A 22,435-nucleotide genomic window follows, 5' to 3' on the forward strand; every position below is an offset into this window, starting at 1 on the left:
CGCCCCGCTTAACGCGCTGCAGCCCCGAGTCCTGGCGCCGGGGAGGGCTCAGCCGGCCAGGCGGAGCAGGGCGCCGAGGCTAACAACCATGGCTGGGCGCCGGACCCCGCTGCCCATGTGTCTGTCCCCGGGGAGCGCCCGGCAGCGCGGCTACAAATCCCGGCGCGGGTGGGTTTGTGCCAGACCCCAGGCCGGGCCGGGAGCGCCCCCCGCGCCTTGTAAATCCGGGAGGCGGCTGTCCCGCTTGCAAAGGTCCGCTGGCGGCAGCTGTGTCCAAGGAGGGGGGCGCGGAGGATCCACGGGGTCCCTGCGGCGCGGCGCGGCTCTGCTCTGCTCCGCCCGGGCGCGGGCGGCGGCGCTTCTTCCTCGCCGGCCGCCCTCCGTCGAGGGGCCGTGGGACGAGTCAGAGCCCCTTCGGCTCGCAGGCAGCCCCGGCCCCAGCGCGGTGGCTCCGCGGCGGGGCGCGGCAGTGCGCGCACATGGACGCGGCTCCGCTCCGCTCCCGCGGCCGGGCTCACGGCGAGCCGCGCTGCATTTCTGTTTGCACTCCTCCTCTTCCTCCTTCCCCCCCTCCCCACTCCGCTCGCAGAGAGGGCGGGAGGGGAAGAAAAAGCAACAACAAGAAAAAGCACCAGACCAGCAAACAAGCAAAAAGAGGAAATACAATAAAATTAATTTAAAAAAAAGGGGGTGGGGGAGCGCCCGGCCGCGAATGCGGGCTCACATCGCCGCAGCTCGGCGCCCCGCGCTCACAGCGCCATGGCTGGCGCAGCTCCCCCAGCCCTGCTCGCCGCCTCTCCCCCGGCAGCGGCTCTCCCCGACGGCAGCAACCCACATCGTCCGGCGCGGCGGGAGGCCGCGGGGCGCTCAGCACCGGGGCGGCTCCGGCCCCAGCCTGCCGCGGCGGGGACGGCGGCAGGAGGAGCGATCCGAAGCGGCAGCAGGAGGAGGAGGAGAAGGTGGTGATGGAGGGGCGGGGGGGGGCCGCTGCTGCTGCTCCGTGCGGAGCTCAGGACGCTTCGCGGTCCCGCCCGGCAGCGGCAGGGCGAGGAGGAGCCGCGCCGCGCCCGCCCGCCCGCATCCTCCGTCCAGGCCCGGGAGCGCCGGGGATCCGAGCCGAGGCGGGGGGAGACGGGAGGGAGGGGCTGGGGAAGCCCCCCCCCCCGGACGCCCACGCCGCGTGGGGCCGCTGCCAAGGCGGCGGGGAGCCCCGCGGCGGCCAGGCGGGCCGGTGCCGGCCGGGAGCTGGGCTCCGGGCGCTGGGAGAATTGCAGCTGCTCCCGCTCGCCCTCCTCTACGCAATCCTACGTGATCGAGGTTTGGATGAGAAAAATCGCGCAGGCAGAGCGAGGCAACTGCAGCTCCGCGCCTGCTCTGCCCCTCCGCCCGGGCAGCCCCCGGGCCCGGCCCGCCGCGCTCCCCCCGAGCCGCGGCCGCGCCCGGAGCGGGGTCGCTCCCGCCCCCCCCCTACCCCCCCGAGGGAGCGGCGGCCGCCCGGGCCGCCCGCGATTTCTGCAGCCACCTCGGCCACCTCCTCGGCCATTTCGCAGATGCCCAGGTAGAGCTGGAAGCACCGCGCCTCAGCTGCCTGCATTGTGGAGCATCTGCCTGTGCTAGCAAAAACAGGGCAACAGCTCGCAGCTCCTCTAGGGCTCTGCAGCGACGGAGGTTTGGTGCCTCTCCTGGGGAGCGCAAAGCCCGACAGAAGTGGTAGGCGCTATTGGGCTGTCCCTTGTGTAAGTGCCTTCCAAGGCAGACCACCACTTTCAGAGCAGACGGCTCTGCTCAGAGCAACTTGCATGAGCTGGGTTGGCTCTCTCATATCTCCRGCTGCAAAACTGTACTGAAAAATATTTAAAATCGAGAAATAGGTCCCTGGTTATCTAGATAAGCGACTACTACTTATAGAACRCTATAAGGATGGTGTTTTCCAGATTTCAGATTCACATATGCTAATAGGTGTACCTGCAGAAGGTGATGAGCATGTCAAGATACTTTGGGAAGCACACAGCAGACTGAGGTGCTGGGAGAGGGAATCTCAGCTGGGAAGAGGAGAAGGTGCCCGAGGTTCTCTTTGGCCACTGACAATGGCAGGATTAGACTGAATTCAGTCCTGACAGTGTCCAGATGAAGCGTGTATTAAGAGGAGATTTTAAACCCACTGGCAGTGACCTTAGGGAGTTATCAACTTCAGCAAAATAATCAGTGTGACTCCTTGGTGGCAAGACCTTTCCTTTGACCAAAATATTTTAGTTCTAAACTAATACAATGTATATAAAAAAAAGAGAAGTATCTGAAACAYCTATCTCTTTTAGCCATAAAGATCAGCTAAACACTGACATTACTTCCTGATTTGCACTTTTAATCCTACGCGTGCCAAAATGAGGTGGGATCAGGTTTGCCAGGAGAACAGGGGAGGAGTATATTCAAACCATTTGGCAGATACAAATGTTTGGCTGTTGATCTGTTTTTAACTGCTGCCATTTTTTTTAAGCAAAGTGTCCCAATCAATAAAGAATTTTCTTCCTTTTCCTCTAACTAAAATACTTAATTTTTTAATTTTCTCTGCTGGATTATTTCACTTGACTTCAATGAATATTGCCATACAAGGTACCAGCATGGCCTAAAGAAAGCAGTTTGCAATCAGAGAATCGTTGCCTGAATGGGCAGTGAATTATCCAAAGCTCCATCTTCAAAGGATGTAAGCAAAGCTTGTATCTTCCCAAGAGTTTTTTCCACCTATATATAAAGATACTTCCTGCCTATAGCCTTCAAATCTCTGTTAAAGAATGCTTTGTTAGCCACACCCCCCATGTTAGATAAGTTTCACATATTTTGATATGTGATACCTTTGTTTTCTTGTGTAGCTGCAAACTATGAGAAGCAGCTCTGYACTTAAAAATTATCCTAATCAGTGGTAAAGTTGCTAACAGGTTTTTCTAGTGATTTGTTSTTCTGAGAAAAGACTCACTGTAACTCAGAAGAAGAGGTTCTTTCAGGTGTCTCTGCAGTGATGAAATCAAATTAAAGCAGAGTTTATCAAACTGAAAATAATACTGCGTTTGCTAACACACAGGTCTATGTCTTTATTTATRTATGTCCAAATAGTCCATGGGGTTTGGTTCGGAAAAAGGGCACAGTGCCATGAACTCCCAGTGACACTACTGGCATGTGCACCTGCTCTGTACCATTGTGGATCATGCTGCAAGTTCACAAAATTTTCAGGATAGACCRTGCATTTAAAAACACCATGCAAGCCCATAGTGAGCTTTAGCTAAGCTACAGCTAAATTAGCCTTAGCTAAGCTAATTTAAGGCCAGTCTCACCATGCTCCTGCACCGTCATTCTTGCAGGTGGAATGTGCTATCTCAAATGGACTGCCAAGTGCAACAGAAAAGATTTCACGTCCTCTGCTTTCTGCCAGTAGAAGATTTCTCAACTTTTGTTTGTGTAAACAGGGCTGAAAAGAGCTCCCCTGTCACCTTTATCAGCTGCTCCTCTCTGAGAGGGGTGCAGCATATGCTCCTCCATACAAACTAGCCCCTACTGAATTTAGGGACTGTGTTCTTTCCAGTCTCCAACAGGAATTGATTTTTTTTTTTTTGACCAGATTGGCCCAATTTAGCCATTTTTACTTAAGGCATATATCTATGCCTCTCCCTTCCCCCCTTTTCCCCTGAGCTCCCTTCTCTTCTCTTATTCTCATTCTGGAAATCTGCACGGCACGCACTTTGAATAAGGAAGGACAGAATAGCACTGATTCATAAAACGAAAAAGAAAGATTGTTTTGATCATGCTGGAGAGAGATTCCAGCATTCCTACTGCAGTTTATGAAAAAAGGTTCCAGCCTGTGCACATGAGCAGGCAGAGGGTCAGGTTCCCCATGGCCATTGGAGAATCAGACTCTCAATGCTTATTAAATACCAGTCACTCCSCTACGCATTAGGCACTTGGTATGGACAGAGGCCAGTATAAACATTTCAAGAGACTGTCATTTATTAGGTTTTGTTCATTTGATAAATAAACTCTTCTGTCCTCAATGCTGAGGTTTAAAATTAAGGCCTGGCTGAATTTCAGGGCTTTGGTGGCTCAAACAGAGAAGAGATCTAGAATAGCATTCCCTTACCTTCCTAAACAGAACAATCTATCTAGGTCAAAACGGAGGTTATTGGCATCTTTCCTTAGTGAAGTGCAATAATTCCCGCAGGGCTGCTAACAGAATATCCTGTTTATTTTTCATAGAGGCTTCAGAAGCCATAGGCTATGTTCTGTAGATTCAGTCATTAGGCATATCTCTATTTTACTAATTCTGCACATACAGAGCTAACTACAGGTAGAAGTATATTTTTTTCATGTATTATCTGCATAGCTACTAAAAATGAATACCCMAAAGTTAAGGAAGAGATTTAAATTTAATTCCCATTTAAAAAATTTAGGCACATTTCTGTAGTTGAATGGGGAAAAGAMAGACATCCATCTCTGTCCAATAATTATGAATGGCCTAATTTACTATCTTATAGCAGCATAGCAACAAATCTCTTCCAATGGGAAGGCACCACTGAGTTTGAAGGTCTGCATTCAGCCTCCTCTAAAGAAGTGTATCTAATTTCCACACTGAAAATTACATTTAAAATATGTGTATTGTTAAGCCTGCTTATTAAGCAGAATTAAGCCCGTATCCATGTTTTATTAACTTTATTCTTTACAGGGTAGCCCCTTGTTGCATGTCTAGCATAATTAAAATTCAAGCAGCTTTGGCATTCCCCAGTCTCTTCGCGTGGGTGGACTTTTTAAAAAAACATGCCTGGGTAACCTGATAAAGAAAAGAACTTACAATATTTTGCTTGTTTTATGTGCAAGGTAATTCTGTTTACAATGCATGGCTTTATATTTGTGTTAGGATGCCTAATAAGAATTCACATGGCCGCTTAAAAAATCTGCTGTTCTAGGAGAGAGATCTGGTCCTAAAACATCATCAGAGTAGAAAACTGGCTGGCTTTCTGGTCTTTTCTTGCACAGCTGAGCTCTGAGCTGACTAGGCCCTTTTAATAAATACAGAAGAGCCTACATCATCTGATTGCTATATTAAAATAATTTATTTAATGGGCCTCTTACCCCCCTTTTTGGTTTCAAAGATTCAATTAAAACAAAATTTGCAGCTCATCACTGGAGTATTCATTACCCTACTCGGTGTCTTTAAAAACAACTCAAGCCTAGCGAGGATTCAGTGCAGAAGTCGGGCTTATTTGTGCCTTAAAACAAGTGGCAGGTAAGCAGTTATGCAGCTTGCAGTATGAAACTACTGCTAGAAAAATAGGGCCACAAGGAACACAGACACAACAAAACCAACAGGAGCCCAGAAGAACAAATGAATTCAACTGAGGTTTTATATGTACATATATATGCGTATTTTTCTTTTTAAGAGAAGATTTCTACTTAACAACAGAAGCTTTTATTTCTCCTCAGTTACTTGTTACCTACATCAAGCAGAGGCAGGGGGACACAAACGTATTACTTCTCTGAAGGCAATCGTGGCTGTCTAGGAATAAAAATGTCATCATGCACTTTTCTTCAAGAAGAAGCCTCATACATGGCTGAATATACCTGGTCTCCTAGGTTCTGGAAGCACCTGTTCAAGACAGCAGGAAAGGAAGTTTCTCCCCCACACAGATTATTTTCTTAACTCTTACTCTGCCAGTATCAAGCAAGACCGCAAGTGTAATGATAGGATGGGGCAATACAATTCTCACGCTGGGATCCACTCTGCCTTCGTGCAGGTGCACCAGCATAGCCCCAGGGTATCTGTATCTGACTTGGAGAATATTTGCAGCTCCCAAGTTCTACCCAACGTGACAAGCAGACTCCTGTTAGCCCAGATATCGGGGGTACAGCCACCTCTTGCTACTGTCTTTTCCTTTGCTAGTAAAATAAACATAATGTTTATTTCTCTACCTCAGAAAATCCATCAAAATTAAACATGGATGACCATGTTTCAAAATTCTGCTCTTTTTAGGACTTCATGTTTTAAACAACACAAGCTGCCTGCATGGACTGGGCTGAGCAAGCCAGTCTAGGGTTGATTCTGTGCTTCCTAGATCTTGCTGTAAAGGTTGCCTCCACAAAATGAAGCCTCAGTATGATTAGCAGGAGAGGGCATCTGAAATTGTTCCCACATATGAAGAGAGACCTACTGACAGTTAGGTCAGCACGTGGCCCACATACTAGACTGAGATCTGGGGCTTGTTCAAGATGGGCTCATCTCAAGCCTCTACCACATCACCCCAACAGTTTCCTCTATCCATTGTTCTGCCATTGCCTTCAGCAGTRGGATCAGGATATGAAAAAATCCTGTCCTCTCAATGATGTGCTTCAGTTGTGCCTCATTAGTGGCAGGAGTCCAAGCAAAAGTGCCTGCAAACACCTGCCCAATGACAGCTCCCACACTGCACTTCAAGCATTAAGTCAATGCAAGAAGGAGGCCATACTAAGGGGTMAACAGACAAGAAGCAGTGAAAGGATAGGCATTTTATTTGCAGATAATCTTGTACGAGGCAGAGCTAAGAGCCTTCTCTTCCTGTGTGAGGGACACTCATCCAGCCAGGTACTCCAGACTTAGAAGCACCCATCTTAGCATATGGGAAGGAGACTCGAGCATCTCCTTGCCTCTACTAGAGCTGCTGAATTTGGAAGACTAAAAGACAGGACAAGTGGCTGCCTCCCTTCCTCACACATGGACACACACTCCTTTTCCTCAGTGGGCTCCCCCGCTCCCATCCAATAGCTCCCTTCATTTGCCTCCTTACGGTCTTTTTCATCTCTGGCCACATAGATAGCCCTACCACAGGGCCTCGAAGGAACTGCAAGGGAAGTGAGCACATGGACCTGATATTTCATCCCAGATCTTATGTGTATAATAACAACACACGAAAAGACAAAAAGAGCACATCTTCTGTGCCTTTAACGCAGAGCAAGGGGTTGAGGTAGAAATAGGTGAAATAGCCACGACAGAACAATCCCAGTTGTAAGCCTGAGAACGAACATGCAGTCCATGCTCTTCTCTCTCTGAAGCTTGCCCTTTCTCTTCCAGGGAGCAGAGAAGAGCTAGAAGACCTAGCAGGAGGGCAACTGACTTACTCGCCACTCAGACACACCATACTAAATTCCCACCCAAAACACAGCAGTGTAAAACCAGATGAACCACATCATTAGCTACCAGAAACGCCTATAGGTAGGTAAAGGCAGAGTTTTGTTCCATGTGTCCTTTAACTCAAGAAAGGAAGAGATTTGTATATTTTACACAAAAAGAAAGTAATAGAGTCAGATCAATAGAGTATGGTTAGCTGTGTGCATCCCATCAGCAGCAGCTGTGTTAGCAGAGCTGTTGTGGATGTGTGCAGGGCTACTCCTCCCGACTGAGGCTGCCCACAAGACTGACCCTTCAAGATGGGAATCGAGAGCTTTGCTGCTTGCTGTGCAGACTTGGAGTTTACAGAGGGCATTCTGTAAATTAATTCCAGGCCTTATACCTTGGGCCAGCACCATTTCCTAATAATCCTCCCCTTCCTAGGAYGGATCAGCCCTCCCTATCTCTCTCTTTGAGTCTTACATGACTGATAGCCTGTAGCACATTTTGGCCTAAACTTTCAATAACGCGGTAAGTGCCCATTTCCCACGGGCATTGAACTTGATTTTGTCTGACTTTACATCTCACTTGCTTGAAGGTGATCTGGTCTGGATGGAGAGGGGAGTGTGGYGTTCAGTCAATTGCAAGCAAACCCYGAGGGCTCAGGAGATCTAAGGAGCCGTGGCGCTTCCCTCCTCCGTGTGAGGAAAGCAAGCTGCTCATACTGCGAAACCTTCTCACGTTGTAGCCATACAGCCAAAAGGTGATTCCAACTAAAATCATTTTCAAGTGTGTGGGGAGAAGACTTTCAATTTAAAGTTTCCATCAAGTTGACTTTGCTGAAAGTCAAACAAATCCTTCCTGATTAGATCTTGGCTGAGGCAAAACAGCTCGATTGCATGATTGAGAATGATAGGAAGGAAGGAAGGGAGGGAGAATAAAACCCCTATCACACTCCTCCAGSAGGACTGTGGGGCCTTCAGTTTCTCAGCAAATGACACTAACTTTGTTAATGCACAGGTATTGTACTGGTATACACCGAGCAGGAGAGGAAGACAGAGAAACTGTCAAAATGAAATAACAAGTTCCCTCTTGCTTCCACCCATAAATCTCTCTATCTGTACACAATGGATTYTGCCAGACCTAAAGAGGCCTTGGAAAGTTCTCTGACCCCAAACTTGTCCCTTCTCTCTTTATGCAGTCTCCAAATCTATAAGGAGTTCAGAACTTTCAGCCTTAGCCAAGCCACATCTCAAATCCTGCAGGGTTGGAAGAGCAGTGCTTCAAAGGGGCAGCCTATTACTCTGTCACTTGACAAAGACTCCTTGTGGTTCAGGGAGCTCATGGGAAGCACAGTGACTCTGACAAAACCTGGTACAGCAACTCTCATCCAGCTTTGCAGAACAGGAGCGCTAGGACATTAATCCTGCTCTCAGGATGCCTCTGAAGTTACATGCATCCAGACTGCATCTCATTTAACCAAACTGCTTACTTCTCCCCCATACCGTAGGGACATGCTCAACAATAACATAACTAACAAATTACAGGTGTCATATAGTTAGGACAAGTTTTGGAGACTCCCTCATCTTCCACTGACATAAAGCACGAGGTAAAAAGGAACTAGATGAACACATCACTTCCCCCACATACACCCCTGGTCCAAAACACACCTCTTGCTATTTTTATTATCATTTCTTTCTCTCCTCAGCAATATATCACCTTTTCCCTTTGCCTAGTAAAATCAAATCCAGTATCCCCTCTCCACTCAGTCCCACAAATGGTTATTTTGATCCAACTACCAATAAAGATCTCAATGGCCTGGAAACAAATCTAAGTTAGCCAAGGATTYAAAAAATAATGGAATAATAATTAATGATTGCAGCAGATCTAGCGAAGAGACTAAACTGAATTGACTGGGAAACTGAGTGCATACAAACAAGTTTCATTTTAATGCAGGCAGCTATAAGATCAAACCTCCAGGGGCAAAGAGTGCAGGCTATATTAATTTAAGACTGGGCACTGTTTTCTGGAAAGCAATGACTCTGCCTAGGACTTGGGAGTCGTGAGAGATATATGACTGAGCAGGAGCTTTCTCCACAAGCCTCCAGCTAAGCTGCCATTGGCTATATGAGCAGTATTAACGCGGAGTAGAAGCCGAGATGYTCTATTACATTTGTACCCAATGTTGCAAACACTATTATCACAAAACTCACAAAATCCAGCTGGTGCGCTTCAGAAGGGACATTGCCAAATAAGAAGGGATCAGAAAATAGCTGCAAGAGGCCTGAGGTCTACAAAGAATATCTGTATAGCAAGAGACTTGAGCAATTCAGTCCGCTTAGTGCAACAATAAATACAGCTACAGGGGATTCACACAAGGCCACTCTGAAAATGCTCTTGTTACTCAGCTGTACTTTGCCTGCTAATACTGTATCCACTTAAAGTTTGTTGTGGCTGAAAGTCTGGCTGCATTAGAAAAAATGCTTGAGATAGTYTGTATCCAAGAGAATGATAGAGGTGACTTGGCCCTGAGTGATAAATATCTCACTTCTCAATATGAACATTTTTGAAAGGAGGGGCTYTTCAATCTAGCAAAGTCAGAATGAGACATGGAGTCTATAAGTCAAGGCAAGGCTCATGTTTATTGTTAATAGTAACAGCAATTCATCAAGAGAATTATATGGCAAGAGTTCTGATGGATTCTCTATCATTTTACCCTAATAGTCAACCTCTTTCAGAAATAAATGAGCTGATATCATAGCACACAGGGTACAAAGGACCCTGGAGAGGTCACCCCTGTACTGTGCCAGCAGTACCTTAATCATCGCTGACAAGGTTCGTCCAATCCCTGCTTCAGGGACCTGCAGCAGTGGAAATCCCATGGGTCCCTTGGGAATGTTTCTCTGCACCACCCTCAGCTGAGAAAGGCTCTTCCCAATGTATACTCCAAATCTCACTTTTCTAGAATTTCTTGTCTTATTGATATTCCTATCACAGAGAACTTTCTAGGACTRCTCTATGGAGTCCTGAGTTGAGTAAAACAGGAGACCAGACTATGCAATCACAAACAGTCTCTTCCATTTGACTTTTGAGACTCACCTACTGTCATTCAGTATTAGAGCTAATATGAATGGAAATCCACTTTGCAAAAATATTAAGGTTTCAAAGTTAGGTTTCCTCCCCACAAGGAATAAAAATGAGACTTTTTGGAGCTCACTGTGAAATGTCAAAAGAGCAAGAAAGCATACTGCTGCAGGAGAGCTGATGAGCACTCTCCCCACTCTTGAGACCAAGACTCAAGTCTCTGTTTCTGCATTAGCAGGTGCATGAAACTGGACCTTCATATTGCTGTACTACAAGCTCTTCTGAAATGACTGTTTCCTTTCTCCTTCCTGCAATTTTGACAGAACRGAATTTTTCACAGGAAAAAAGCACCATTACAGATTGTTAGGATGGATCTTCTATRGGCACTCATCTCAGCCTCCCAACCTGTATCGCTAATACGTCTCTCATGCGAATTGCATCTTTGGCCTTTTCTGCCCTCTAACTGCTGAACGCCAGAATTGCTCAAAGCAGAGTTGCAACAGCTGTGCTAAGCACTTTGTAAGGCTCTTCTGGGGCTTTCCAAGAATAGTTTTTGGACATTGCCAACTTTGTTTCCTTGCTTCCTTTATTCTTAGCCTCTCTATAGATCCTACCTTGGACTAGGAGTTCCTGGACTACACAATTTCTTTCCTCTTCTCTGTTTGGCCTTGCCTGCTTGTTTGCCTGTCTTTTCTTCATGTACATGTTTCTTTGCCACTTCAAGTAAAGAGTTAGTGTCTCTCTGGTCTTACTACACTACATAACACAAAAACCACTATTTACTTAAATGGTTACTGGAGCCCTGCTACAGATAACAATGTATTGATAGAATTTCGTATCCAGAGACCACCCTTGTAAAACAGCAGAAATGGGTGRAGAGCGCAACGTCTTTCCAGCACACACATATCAACAAGTCATGGCCCCTGCCTGCCCATCAAAGCCACTTCCCAAAGTCTTCTCTTTTGAATGTACCTGGGTCCTCCGAGATGGGAGGACATGATCCCCCTGAATTTCCCTCTTTATCCCACAACAGTGTTGCAAAGTTGGGAATGCTCCTTTCCCAARCTGTCCTCTGAAGTTCTCCTTCCTCATCACTCTCTGGGGCAGTGTCAGCTGCCCCTCCTGTGGCACTTGAAACAATGGCCATGGTCTTTCCTTGTCACCAGTCCCATTGCATTTACAGGAACCTGTAGGCACTTCTGGGGCAGCTGTCAGCTCTGTGTGATGCACCAGCCCCCATGCCAGGGGTAGCAGGGAGCCTCATTCCTAGAGCTAGCAAGGCAGCATGCAGCGCTCCAACAAAAGGTGCAACAGCATTGCCAAGTGCTGTCAGATGCAGGGAAACCCACAATAAGAGCTTTCATCTTTCATTATGATTGAATGCTTCTGCTTTAGTCCATTGGAAATACCATCTTTTGAGATCCTATGGGCTCATCAAGCTTTCAGTATTGTTCATGCAAGGTAGTATAAACCAGGGAGCAAGTTATTTGAATTTCTTTTGGCAGAAGCTTACTCACAAGACTAGCTGTGCTTTGCAATTAGAAATTGTAGGAGTGTGGGAGGGTGGGAAGTCTAAATTAAAAGCTACTTAAGTGGATGCTTGAGTAATTATTGGGAGGCTTCTGAAGAGACATTTTTGTCAGTAATTAAGGAGAACATGGCATCGCGCTGGGTACAGGTGGCAATATGGCAACAGAAATCATCAGCACTCCATGTAGAGTTGACCAGCTACCCATTAGCTCTATAGACACATTGGGATTTTCTGCCCACAGAGCATCCTTCAGAGTTGAAAGAGAGCCAGGGAGACAGAGAAGCTGAAATTCTGATACTCTTGCAGTCTCTGATCCTCTGCACCAGGGAACAGGATGCAAAAAGTTATTTTTATGAAGCCATCTAGCTTCCAAGGCTTCTSTTCCTCAGTAGAGGTAGACTTGATTGGTGCCTCTAGTCTTCAGCAGCTCCATGGGCTCTGAATTCTTGGAAAACCTCCCTATTCAAAGGAACTGGAACAAAATGTGCTAAGTAGTCTTAGCCATGAGAAGGCTTGGCTTATGCCTCCCAGACAGAAGCTCGGGCAGGTCAGTTATGAGAATGACTCCAAGGCTGCTCTCTCTTCCCTGGCTGATCGTCATAAGCCTCATGCAGGATCTGATACCCATTTGCTTGGCTTTTAGGATCTTTCTGCTCTGAAAGAGTGTCCATGACACATGCTGTTTTCTCAGTGCTGGGGGGGCAGTCATATTATTTCTTCATTTCTCTACTACAGATACTTCTAAAAACCGGTGCCTCCAACACCCACTCCAGGTCCCCTCACATGCTGTAAGGTGTGGGATGCAAGAAGGTACCCCCCTATGAAAAGACTGATTTGACAAAGAAGTGACTAAGAAACAGAGCTACTTTTAACCCTGCAGCAATTTCTTCATGACAAACTCAGGCATTTGAGAAATTAAGCCTGAAGATTTGTAGGTATCAGTGCAATATCTCCTGCTGTATTAAAGATGTATGTAAGGAAGTCTGAAAACAGTAGCAGTAAAAGGAATATATGCAAACGTGTCCTTGTGGAGGAGCATATTTCATAGATACTTCATCACCTTCAACAACTTTTAGGTCCTTGTTATTCATCAGCAAGTCTTAACTGTCATGAGTTAGAAACAGASGCTGAGATTTTTCAAAACGGACATGAATGAACTGGGCTTCCAGATCTCRCTGACAGTCCAAGGACCCCCTGAAAAAGCTCAGTCCTCTACCCCTTGCATTCCTAATGATCTGTCCTGAAGTTGGGATGTGCATGAGATCATTTCTGCAGCATTCACCACCTCTAGCCCTTACTAAATGCACCAGATTGATTCCATTCTGCAAAGTTCTGCTTAAAAAACAAACAAACAGAAAAAAACAGCCAGCATAACAGGCAAGCACCAGACATTCTTTCTAGAAAAGACTACATGCTAATCCTGGTAAATAATCCTTATTATTTGCACTTGGATAGCTCCAACAACAAATGCCATCCTATCACTTTTCTTTCTGACCCCTGGCACAAAGCAGGGGTCTGAAAAGTCTTCTTTCTGTTGTTATTTATTTAATCATTTCACATGAATTCTGTCATATTGAATTTGGCCCAGCTTCTCAATTATATTTAAAAAATAGAGCTTTCACAAACCTTCAATCAAACAGAAAATACACCCACAATATTACACAGCCTAAATGAAAGCTTTTCTTTTTAAAAYAAAGGATGTTCCCTTGTGTTGCTTGAAACCCTGGCACTGGAGCAATTAAGAAAGTGAAACTGGCTACAAACTAAAGCAGAATAGACATGTTTCATAGATCTTCATTGCTTAGGCAGAAAGAAATGTAAACAGGGCATAAATTACAGCAGCTAGAGGACAGATAAGCTGAAGGACAATGCTGGCACAAGAGCAAATGGTTAGAAACTGGCCAAGAATAAATTTAGACTAGAAATTAGACGTGGTTTCTAGCAATAACAGGAGTAAGACACTTCCAATAGGACTACTGGGCACATCTCATCCTCATCCTGCCCTCATGCTCTCATTCTGCCCCCTCCTTCCCTTTTGAAAAGATGCTGTGACACAGTCTGCAACAGCAGGAGCCGTGAGATCCTTCTCCTCCCACGTACTACCAATACCAGAGGTCTTTAAAACATCCCCTTTTAATGTTCGAGGAATAAGGAAATATTTAATGCACACTCAATAGATTTTTAAATGAACACTGTCTCTTTAATCTTTGATAATGCTTCTAACATCTTTAYCCCAATAGCCTCACTCATTTAGTTGATGAATTACAACAAACAAGAGTAATTACTGAATGTTTTTATTTAATTGTGTCATTAAGTAAAGAGAAAGAAAATAAAAACTCCTAAAATACAAACGTTCTTATATAAGCTTTGTTAGGAATGTAATGACAGGAGGGTATTCAGTCAAGTGTTTATACTGTTACTATCGTTCAAACATCAGCCCAAAAGCTTATCTAATTTGAAAGCCACTCCTGCAGATCTTTGCTATCGATTGGTGCAGTCTGCAGGGACAACATTTTCCATAAACTCATTTCAGAATAGGTAAGCTGTCAGGCTGATCCCTCCTGCGTGTGGAGGCTCCCCTGCCAGCTGGTAACCAGCTCTGTCTGAATATTTCATTTCAGCTCATCGAGTACTTTGGGAATACCCAGTATCATCTTGGGGTGTACTCTGCTGGACTGGGTGAGATAGGGAGACAAAGTACCAACAAGGATAGAAATGACACCCTTGAAGAGCTGGTTGAATTTAAAATCTCTCACAGAAGTCTGCAGTGAGCTGCAACATGTTTTTTCCCCATCAACTATTTAAAAGTGCTTCTTCTCCAGACTTGACGCTTCTTGGAGCTGACTGTAAGGGATGCTAAATGTCAGCCTTCTCCACYGGTCCAGAAACAACTGTGGACCCATAGGCCTATGGCAAAGCAGGGAATTTACAACATCTGCTTAAGCATTTACCTTTGGATATACACCACAGAAATCTACACAGGCAAAAGGTGAGCTCCRTTTGCAGATGGTTCAGAGAAGGAGCTTCAAGTGACCTACATCATCCCAGAAGGGATCCACTGACGAGGATTGCTAGTCTCTCAACATAGCTACTACTCAGCCTAAGTAAAACTTATATTTATGCCTTTAATTTCRGCACTGAACTGCTATATTGCCAGTTAATGTAGGTTAGAAGTGAATTGCTACTGCATAATGTATGGCAGAACAACAAATACACATTAGTTACATATCACAAATCAGATAATTAGCAACCAAGATATTCTTGCATATGTTCAAACTCTTATACAATGTAATAGGACACTGTCAAAATAGAACTCAAATCACAATGACACTTCTGGCCTCTGGCACTTTAGGCTTTTATTGTAATAACTTATAATTTTCTGATTTGTATCTTCTTCCCATCCCCCCCAGTTTTGTTAGTGCAGGAATTACAATTATGCCAGCTCTAAACCTAGACTGGTTTTTGAGCAGTCTTTCTGCCTATTCCACAAGCACAGCACTGAAGTCAGTGAGACACAAATATTGCAAATCATCCTTATTGACTAGAGCAAGCACCAAGTTAACAGACTTCAGTTTTACTCCCAGGTCAGCCACCAACCTGCTGAGTGACCACAGGTGTGTACACAGCCCTCCTACACTTCAAATTCCTCCCATACATAAAACAAGATAATACTTCTTCTGTGAGGCATCACCATAGGAAAGCTTATGAAGAAACTTTTCAGGAGGGTCAGACTGATTTCAAGTGCCCAAYGGAGGGTGAGATTTATCAAACATCATCCCAGGCTCACAACAACTGAAGAAGAAAGAAACAGGACACAAACATACTGAGCAAAAATGTGGTCCTTTGGTCAGCCACCGGCAGCAGAAGGATGCTGGGGACTCCCACRAGCAGTGAGCACCATGGCTGGGCTGTGCCACCATGCTTTTTAGGAGTGGTTGGAAACTTTTGGTGGGAAACAGCTGGTTGGGAGCACGCWGGAAGCTGGTCATGGGAGCTGATTGTGCTACTGAAAGCCCCTGGTGTGCTGCAGCTCTCCAACTTGGATGCCTGCAGACAGCCATGATACATAAGGGGGAAGSTTGGCTGCTGAGGGTCTCAGTGTCTGGCCCAGGGGAGGTGCAACCCAGGCCCAGGCACGATTTCTGCAGACCTGGAAAGGGATCCTGGGGTGACTCTCAGCCAATGCAGGAAGCTGCAGCTCTTCAGTGCTCACGGAGCCTGACAGGAACCATCCTGTCSTGCTCTGTTTCCAAAAGAATCAACACGCTCTTTGGCTGACACATTTCATCCTGTCCCATCGGCATCCAGCTCTGCTCCTCTCCCCTACAAGCTATGACCCTGTCATATTTTATCTCTCCCTGCAAAGCTACAAAGAGAGCACTCGGCATCACTTCCGCAGGGGAGCCTCGGCCCCACAGGTCACACTCTCCCCACTCTCCAGCTATTTCAGCATATTTACAACTCTCAGGATTTCTGTCTCAGTTGTAAATGACAAGGTTGCCACCTTGCTCCACCAGCACTTCTTTTTTTTTTGTGCCACGGTCCCTCTGCATCCGGTGCAGAGATACAAGAATTTGGCAGCCTAGAAAGAGGAGGAAGACAGAGGTGCCGAGGAAGGCTGGGGCAGACGTGAGCCTGTGCACCCACGGCTGCCTGCAAGCAGGYGGGAACTGCTAGACAGGTACCAGAGAAGCCCTGTCCTTGCAGTATACTGAAAGGAAGTTCAGTCCTTTTGCTCCTGTGAAGTACTGTGGCTATATGGAAATATTTCCTACTGGAAAAGATCCTTTTCCATCCTGCTGAGTAAAAATCCTGCATAAACCACTACGGGATCTGACTACAGCTTGATGGCAAAAGTGACTGTGTCCCAAAAGGCTATAGAATTAACCTCTCGGTGTAGGCAATTTTAGAAGTTCTACAAGTTGTTTTGTTTTGATTTTTGTAGGGAGAATATAAAATGATAAAAATAGAAAATATTGCATTGGCTCGCCATTTTTTCCCCTCCAAATAATTATATGAATTACAGAACTAGAAAACTATATTGGATTCATCAAACTATTTTATTTTGCTTCAAATTAATCTTGCTTCAYCTGCAGAATATTTAACCCTTAAAAAGCTAATTTGGGGAAAAAATAAGCTTTCCAACTTTATTTATTTATTTTATTTGGGGGGGGGGAGAGACTACAAAATATCCAGGGAATTTGTCTCTCTTGGCAGAATTTTAAAGTGCATTGATTCRGAAGAAAGTAAAACTCCCTAGGTTGACTGGAAAAGATTTCATTTCTTCTCCAARTCCAACACGGATTTCAGCTCCAATGAGCACACTGATCATCACAACACAATGCAGCAGCTGAGCTGAAGTTTCTCAGCTTCCAGTTCTGTTTCCATTAATCTGTGAGTTACATCAAGCCTACTTTGCCCCMCTTTCCACAGGAAACAGTGCTGGCTAGGTATTTATCTGAATTTTTCCTTTGGTAGCAAACACAGAAAATCAGAAAATCGCAGGACACGAGAATCTGTGATTGATAGGCAACAGAGGTGGGCAGCAGCCAGATAAGTGAACTCGAAAGGGAGAGARCCTGCTGTGAAAGACGAACTGACCGCACCAGCTTTGCTGCCTGAACTGAGCAAAGTACATGAATCACCAGCCAAATGAGAAGAAAACAACTGTGATTTTCTTTTAATCAGTCTGTAACTGTCCCCCAGGGTTGACCATCTACCTCCACTGATACCTGGACCAAGAGACAAGAAAAGCCAGCTACTGTCTCTGGCAGCAGACAGTAGTAGTGCACACTCTTMATGCCAAAAGACATGTAGATGTCCACAATGAGAACCACATGGATTTAAGAAAATCAGGATAAAAATCAGCCTATAGTTACATCAGTCCAGATGGGTACATGCACCCCCGAATTTGCACAGGAAGTACACCATTAATGATTTTTATGTTAAATTATGTCTTTTTTGAAGTCTCCCTCTCCTCCCATTCCCTGATTATCATCATTATTAACGTCTGCAAGTGCTTTCAAAAGACACATCAATTAACATAGGACACTATTTTTATACTGGCAYATTTTTCTAGACTTTCAGTTCTTTGTGTGACAGAGCTAGTAGTGGGCTGGTACCTGTATCAGGCCCTTTTGCACAGACGGCACCACCTGTGTCAGCTCTGAGATGATACCAAGCCTTGGGGCAGAAGTGCCTCCCAGGGGCTTGTCACAGAAGACACCTGAATTTGGCGTCTACTTGAACAGTGATTTGCTTCTTAACTTACAGCTTGTGAAGCAAGTCTCATCAAAATCACTCCTCCCACCACCAGTCAATATTGATAGACCCAGGCTGAGAATGTCCAGCTCATTTTACATCTTCCCAGAGGAGAAGGGTTAAGGACAGTAGCTCATTATCTCATCAAGCACATGAAGCTAACRAACATATAGGCTGGGAAGGTGGGGTTACTAGGAGCGTTCTTGCCCCACTGCTGAACTTTGGGCTTTGCAGATATTTGCCCTCTCTCCCTACACTTGAGTCATGGGTGTCACCTCACATCCAAGTTTTTGCCCTAATGTACAGGAGAGCTATATCCTCCATGCCCCAGACTCTTTTGGGAAGGGTAGATATTTAGAGCTGTGTTGGGACTGCACAAGTTGTCTCTTCATCTTTTATGGAGAACAAAACCACACCTTGAGACACCTGTCTCAAAATTTGCAGCTTACCTCATGCTTAGCCGGTAAGAAGAGTTAAAGCTATGTGTACCTAGTGAGCCTGCAGAACTGCTGCAGAGCTGAGACAGGGTTAAGCAGAGACTTCACTCAATCTATCCTACTTCTYTTCTTTGTGGAGTCATCTTTTAACACAAGAAAGAGAATCTGTAACCTTCACCCCATGATTTCAGAGTTGTCCTTACAGACAAACTCTAGCACGYCTCCCGTTATAAATTAAGCAGCTACCCTATGAGCAGTAGTAAGCTCTTAGCTTTTGCAAGGAGCGGAGCCAGTGGAGAGGAGCAGGACGTAACTAATCCTTTGACTGTAGGCATTAAGAGAGGCTGACAGCAGCTGGTTCCCTCTCGCACCCCTGGAGTTCAAAGCCAGCACTGGAAAACAGCTGGGTAGGGCAAAACCCCAAATATCAGGTTGTGCTAGAAAGGSTGCTCCTGGGGACAACGTAGCATCCCACGGCACAATTTGTGCACCTGCGAACATCAATAATATCAAGCGCAAATGCATCTGGCTGTGACCTCTCAGCAGCTAGGAGCTAACACCGTTGCCGTGCTCCAAGGCCASAGGAGGCACCCCGAGCAATGCAGCCGGTCCCACCGGCGCACGAGAGCAGCAGCGTTGCAGGCGAGCAGGCGGCTGCGATACGGCAGTGCCGCCCAGCGGAGGCGGGGGCGGCCGGCARCCAGGCCCGCGCGTGCGGCACCGCTGCAGCGCTCCCTGCGCGGCTGGCCCTGCTCCCGGCACGGCCAGGCCTCCACGCAGGCATCCCCAGCCGCGGCGGGGGGCAGCCCCGCGGTCACAAAGTTGTGCCTGGAGAGGATGGCCCCGGCTCACAGAGCTGCTTGCTGCCACCTAGATAGCATGGAAGTTTTCCCCCCTCCTGCAGCCTAGGCGCAGATTATAAATGTTGGGGGTGCCAGCTCACCATGAAACACCACAGGCTAACTGTGCTCCTGCACAGTGCAAGAGCCCTAGTCTCTCCCCTTGGACAGCACAACAGTGTTTCAGGGCACTGAAGGACAGCAGTGGACAAGGGCAGAAGTAAAAAAGTCAGGCCAGGAATTCCAGACACCCACTGCTCTGCACATGGGCATCTGACATGCAGACCTCAACAGCCCAGCCCCTGCAGGACTCAATGTCCAGGGAGCCAGAAGGAGGGCTGCCGTAGCCGTGTGTGACATTGGTGCTTACAGTTTTCAAGTTGGCAGCTTTTGCCAGGGCACATCACAGGCTTTGGGAGGAGCTACACCAGCTCCCAGAGTGGAGCTGCAGCACGGCTGTACAAGCAGGACATTCCCCTCTTGGGGCAACAACAGAAGTGTTACTGTGGGGTATGCCCTGACCCAGAAGCATGTGCTAACAGGTTGCTGAGATGCCATCAGCAAACACTGGGCATTAGCCAATCTAGGCTGGCTCTAAGGTCACAGGACCTGGATGTTAAATACAGAGGAAGGTTTTTAACAACTGGCTAGAARGTCTTTATCCATTTAAAGTGGGGCGTCTGCATGCCATCCTTCCCCAAACACCACGCTGAGAGCTCGATCACATTCACCTCTCAAGCATCTTCCTAATATAGTCACTAGTTCCAGACATCCCTCTGCTGTTTGCTTGCTCTGCCGCAAGGAGCTGGGCCTCCTGCTGGCAGCAGAACTACTTTTGGAGATTTTGCTATGGGCTAGGACTTGCTGTAGGGTCAGCTTGGGGAAAATAGCGCTGCTGGAAGCAGGAAATGCTTCTCTGAACACCTATATTCAAAAGGAGCAAGGGAAACAACGGGATCTACTCCAGCCCTGCTTGACTGGCCCGGCAGAGCCCAGGCAGCTCGCTGCCCCGCTTCCCACCAGAAAGATTTTGCAGCCCCGGCTGCTCCCTAGCCCAGCAGCCCCGGTTTGCTGTGTGTAAATTAGCACCTTGGCCATATCTGCAAGAAACTTGTCATACTTCAGACACTGAAACCTGAGCTGCTTTCTGTTGAACAGGAATGTGAAATAAATAGATGGTTTCAGCTCAAATTTGAGAAATACGCATCCCGTTGAAATTGGTGGAGAGAGATGCTCAACACCTTCAAAGGCAGGGGCTAAAGGACTATGCTAGGAAAACCTTGGTATTTCCTAAGCAGGATCTTTTCCTGCGCCCCAGACACCCTTCCGTGCAGCGTAGAGGCACCGCGGAGCCCAGGAACCCGCTGCCAGCCGCAGTGACCGACTGTGTAATGCAGGCAGAGCACTGCCACCTGGTGCTCACAGGGACACGGACACACACACGCCAGCCTCCACTATGCCACAGCACCAGCCCACTTGCTGCCCACAGCAGATCTAGCACACGTGCTGGGAGATGAACCAGCAACTCCAAGCCTGTTTTCTAAGGAGAGAGTTTCTCCAGTAATATTAAAGCTCTTTAACCTCCTCAGGTCCACCACTTGCTCCTGTTAAGGTGTTACAGCTTTGCACTGTACTTCGCAGGGCTTTGCCTTCGTATTGTAACTGGCTCATGAGTTCTCGCACTGTTGACAGCTTTGGCACAGAGCATGGGMGCCCTAGTGCTGCAGGCTACAGGCCAACAAAATCTTCTGTGTGATCATCTCCACATTTGAAAAAAACACATTTGGATTTTGTTTGACCAGAATGTTTGGTGATTTTGTGCCATCTGGCAGTGTTAGCTTGAGAAAAAAATCTGAAAGAATCAAAAGCAAGTAAAATGTTTTTCTCTGCATATGTTTAAGTCAAACACTTGACTAGGTGCTAAAAACTCATTCCTCCCCTCCTAACCTTTTGGCACTGCAAGAAACCCCAGATCTGTTGTTCTCCCAGCACTAATTTAATCCGTCTCTCCCCTTTGTAGCTCACAGCTGTCATGGTTCATACAAAGAGAATCCAAGTGTAAATTCTAAGCTAGAGCTGCCTGCTACTAAAGGCAAAGGTCTGTAACTTATACTGAAAATGCCTACCCACCTCTACAGTCCTCGCTCTGCTTTACAGACTCCAGAAAACTGAGTATGTACCAAGGTCACCCTCACTCCCCGCTAAAAATGCAACCAGCAACAGGGTGGAATAAATCACTCATTTAACGGTGATGGAGGGTGCAGAGCYGCACCGTTTACCCTCCCTGGCAGGGTGGGCCAGGCAACAGCATGGCAAGAAAAGATAGTTTTTTCAAGCAGGTCATTTACAGCCATGACAGAAGCTGACCAGAACCTTGGAGCTGATATCATTAACCATCTTGACCCTGTTTTTACAGTGAATCATACAGTGTTCTMATGTCCTGCTGTCTTCCATCCAGTCAACCTCTGTCCCTGTCAGGTGGGTCCCATTATAGTCCTGTTAAAACTCACGGGGACAAATGGTATTTTAAAGTCAGAGGTTTTGGTTCCTTTCTCCATCCTGTAAAGGACAGGAAAGATTTTCTTACATACTCCTTTCTCCTAGCCCAGTCCTTTCCCTGCAAGTCAGGACGCACTCAGAAGCGGGAGGAGGCAGCTGGCAAATTCTGGACCTGCAATTGCTCAAYGTACAGGATTTATAACACGGGAGGCAGCTTCTGCCCCTTTACCATCCACCTTTACACTTGTCATGTACAAACAGCAAGAGCTGGAAAGCTCAGGTTCTGCTCTTTAGCTGTCTAAACGTGCATCCAGCAAAATCCGGTGAGCGCCTCTGGGTTCATGGTCAAGCACTAAAGGCCAACACATAGAAAGATGTAATGCCACAACAACTCTGGATATTACAACCTGCAGGGTAATGTAGGTGCACAGATTACAAAGAAAAACATGAGCTAACTAGCTTGGCCTTTTTCTGATCTGCTTGTTCATTTGTCTCGAAGCAAGCTGTGAAAGTCCTTACTCACACTGTTATGCATAGCTATTTGTTTTTGTTGCCTTGAGCAGTTCTTGCTCTGTCAGTCATGCAAACCCATCATTTGTAATTTGTACTATAAAATAGGAAATTAATGCAGGAAGCAGAYTGCATACAACTTCCTACCACA

This window comes from Rhea americana, unplaced genomic scaffold (genome assembly GCF_003343005.1).
Source record: "Rhea americana isolate MKP2758 unplaced genomic scaffold, rheAme1 scaffold_96, whole genome shotgun sequence".
In the NCBI taxonomy this organism is placed as follows: domain Eukaryota; kingdom Metazoa; phylum Chordata; class Aves; order Rheiformes; family Rheidae; genus Rhea; species Rhea americana.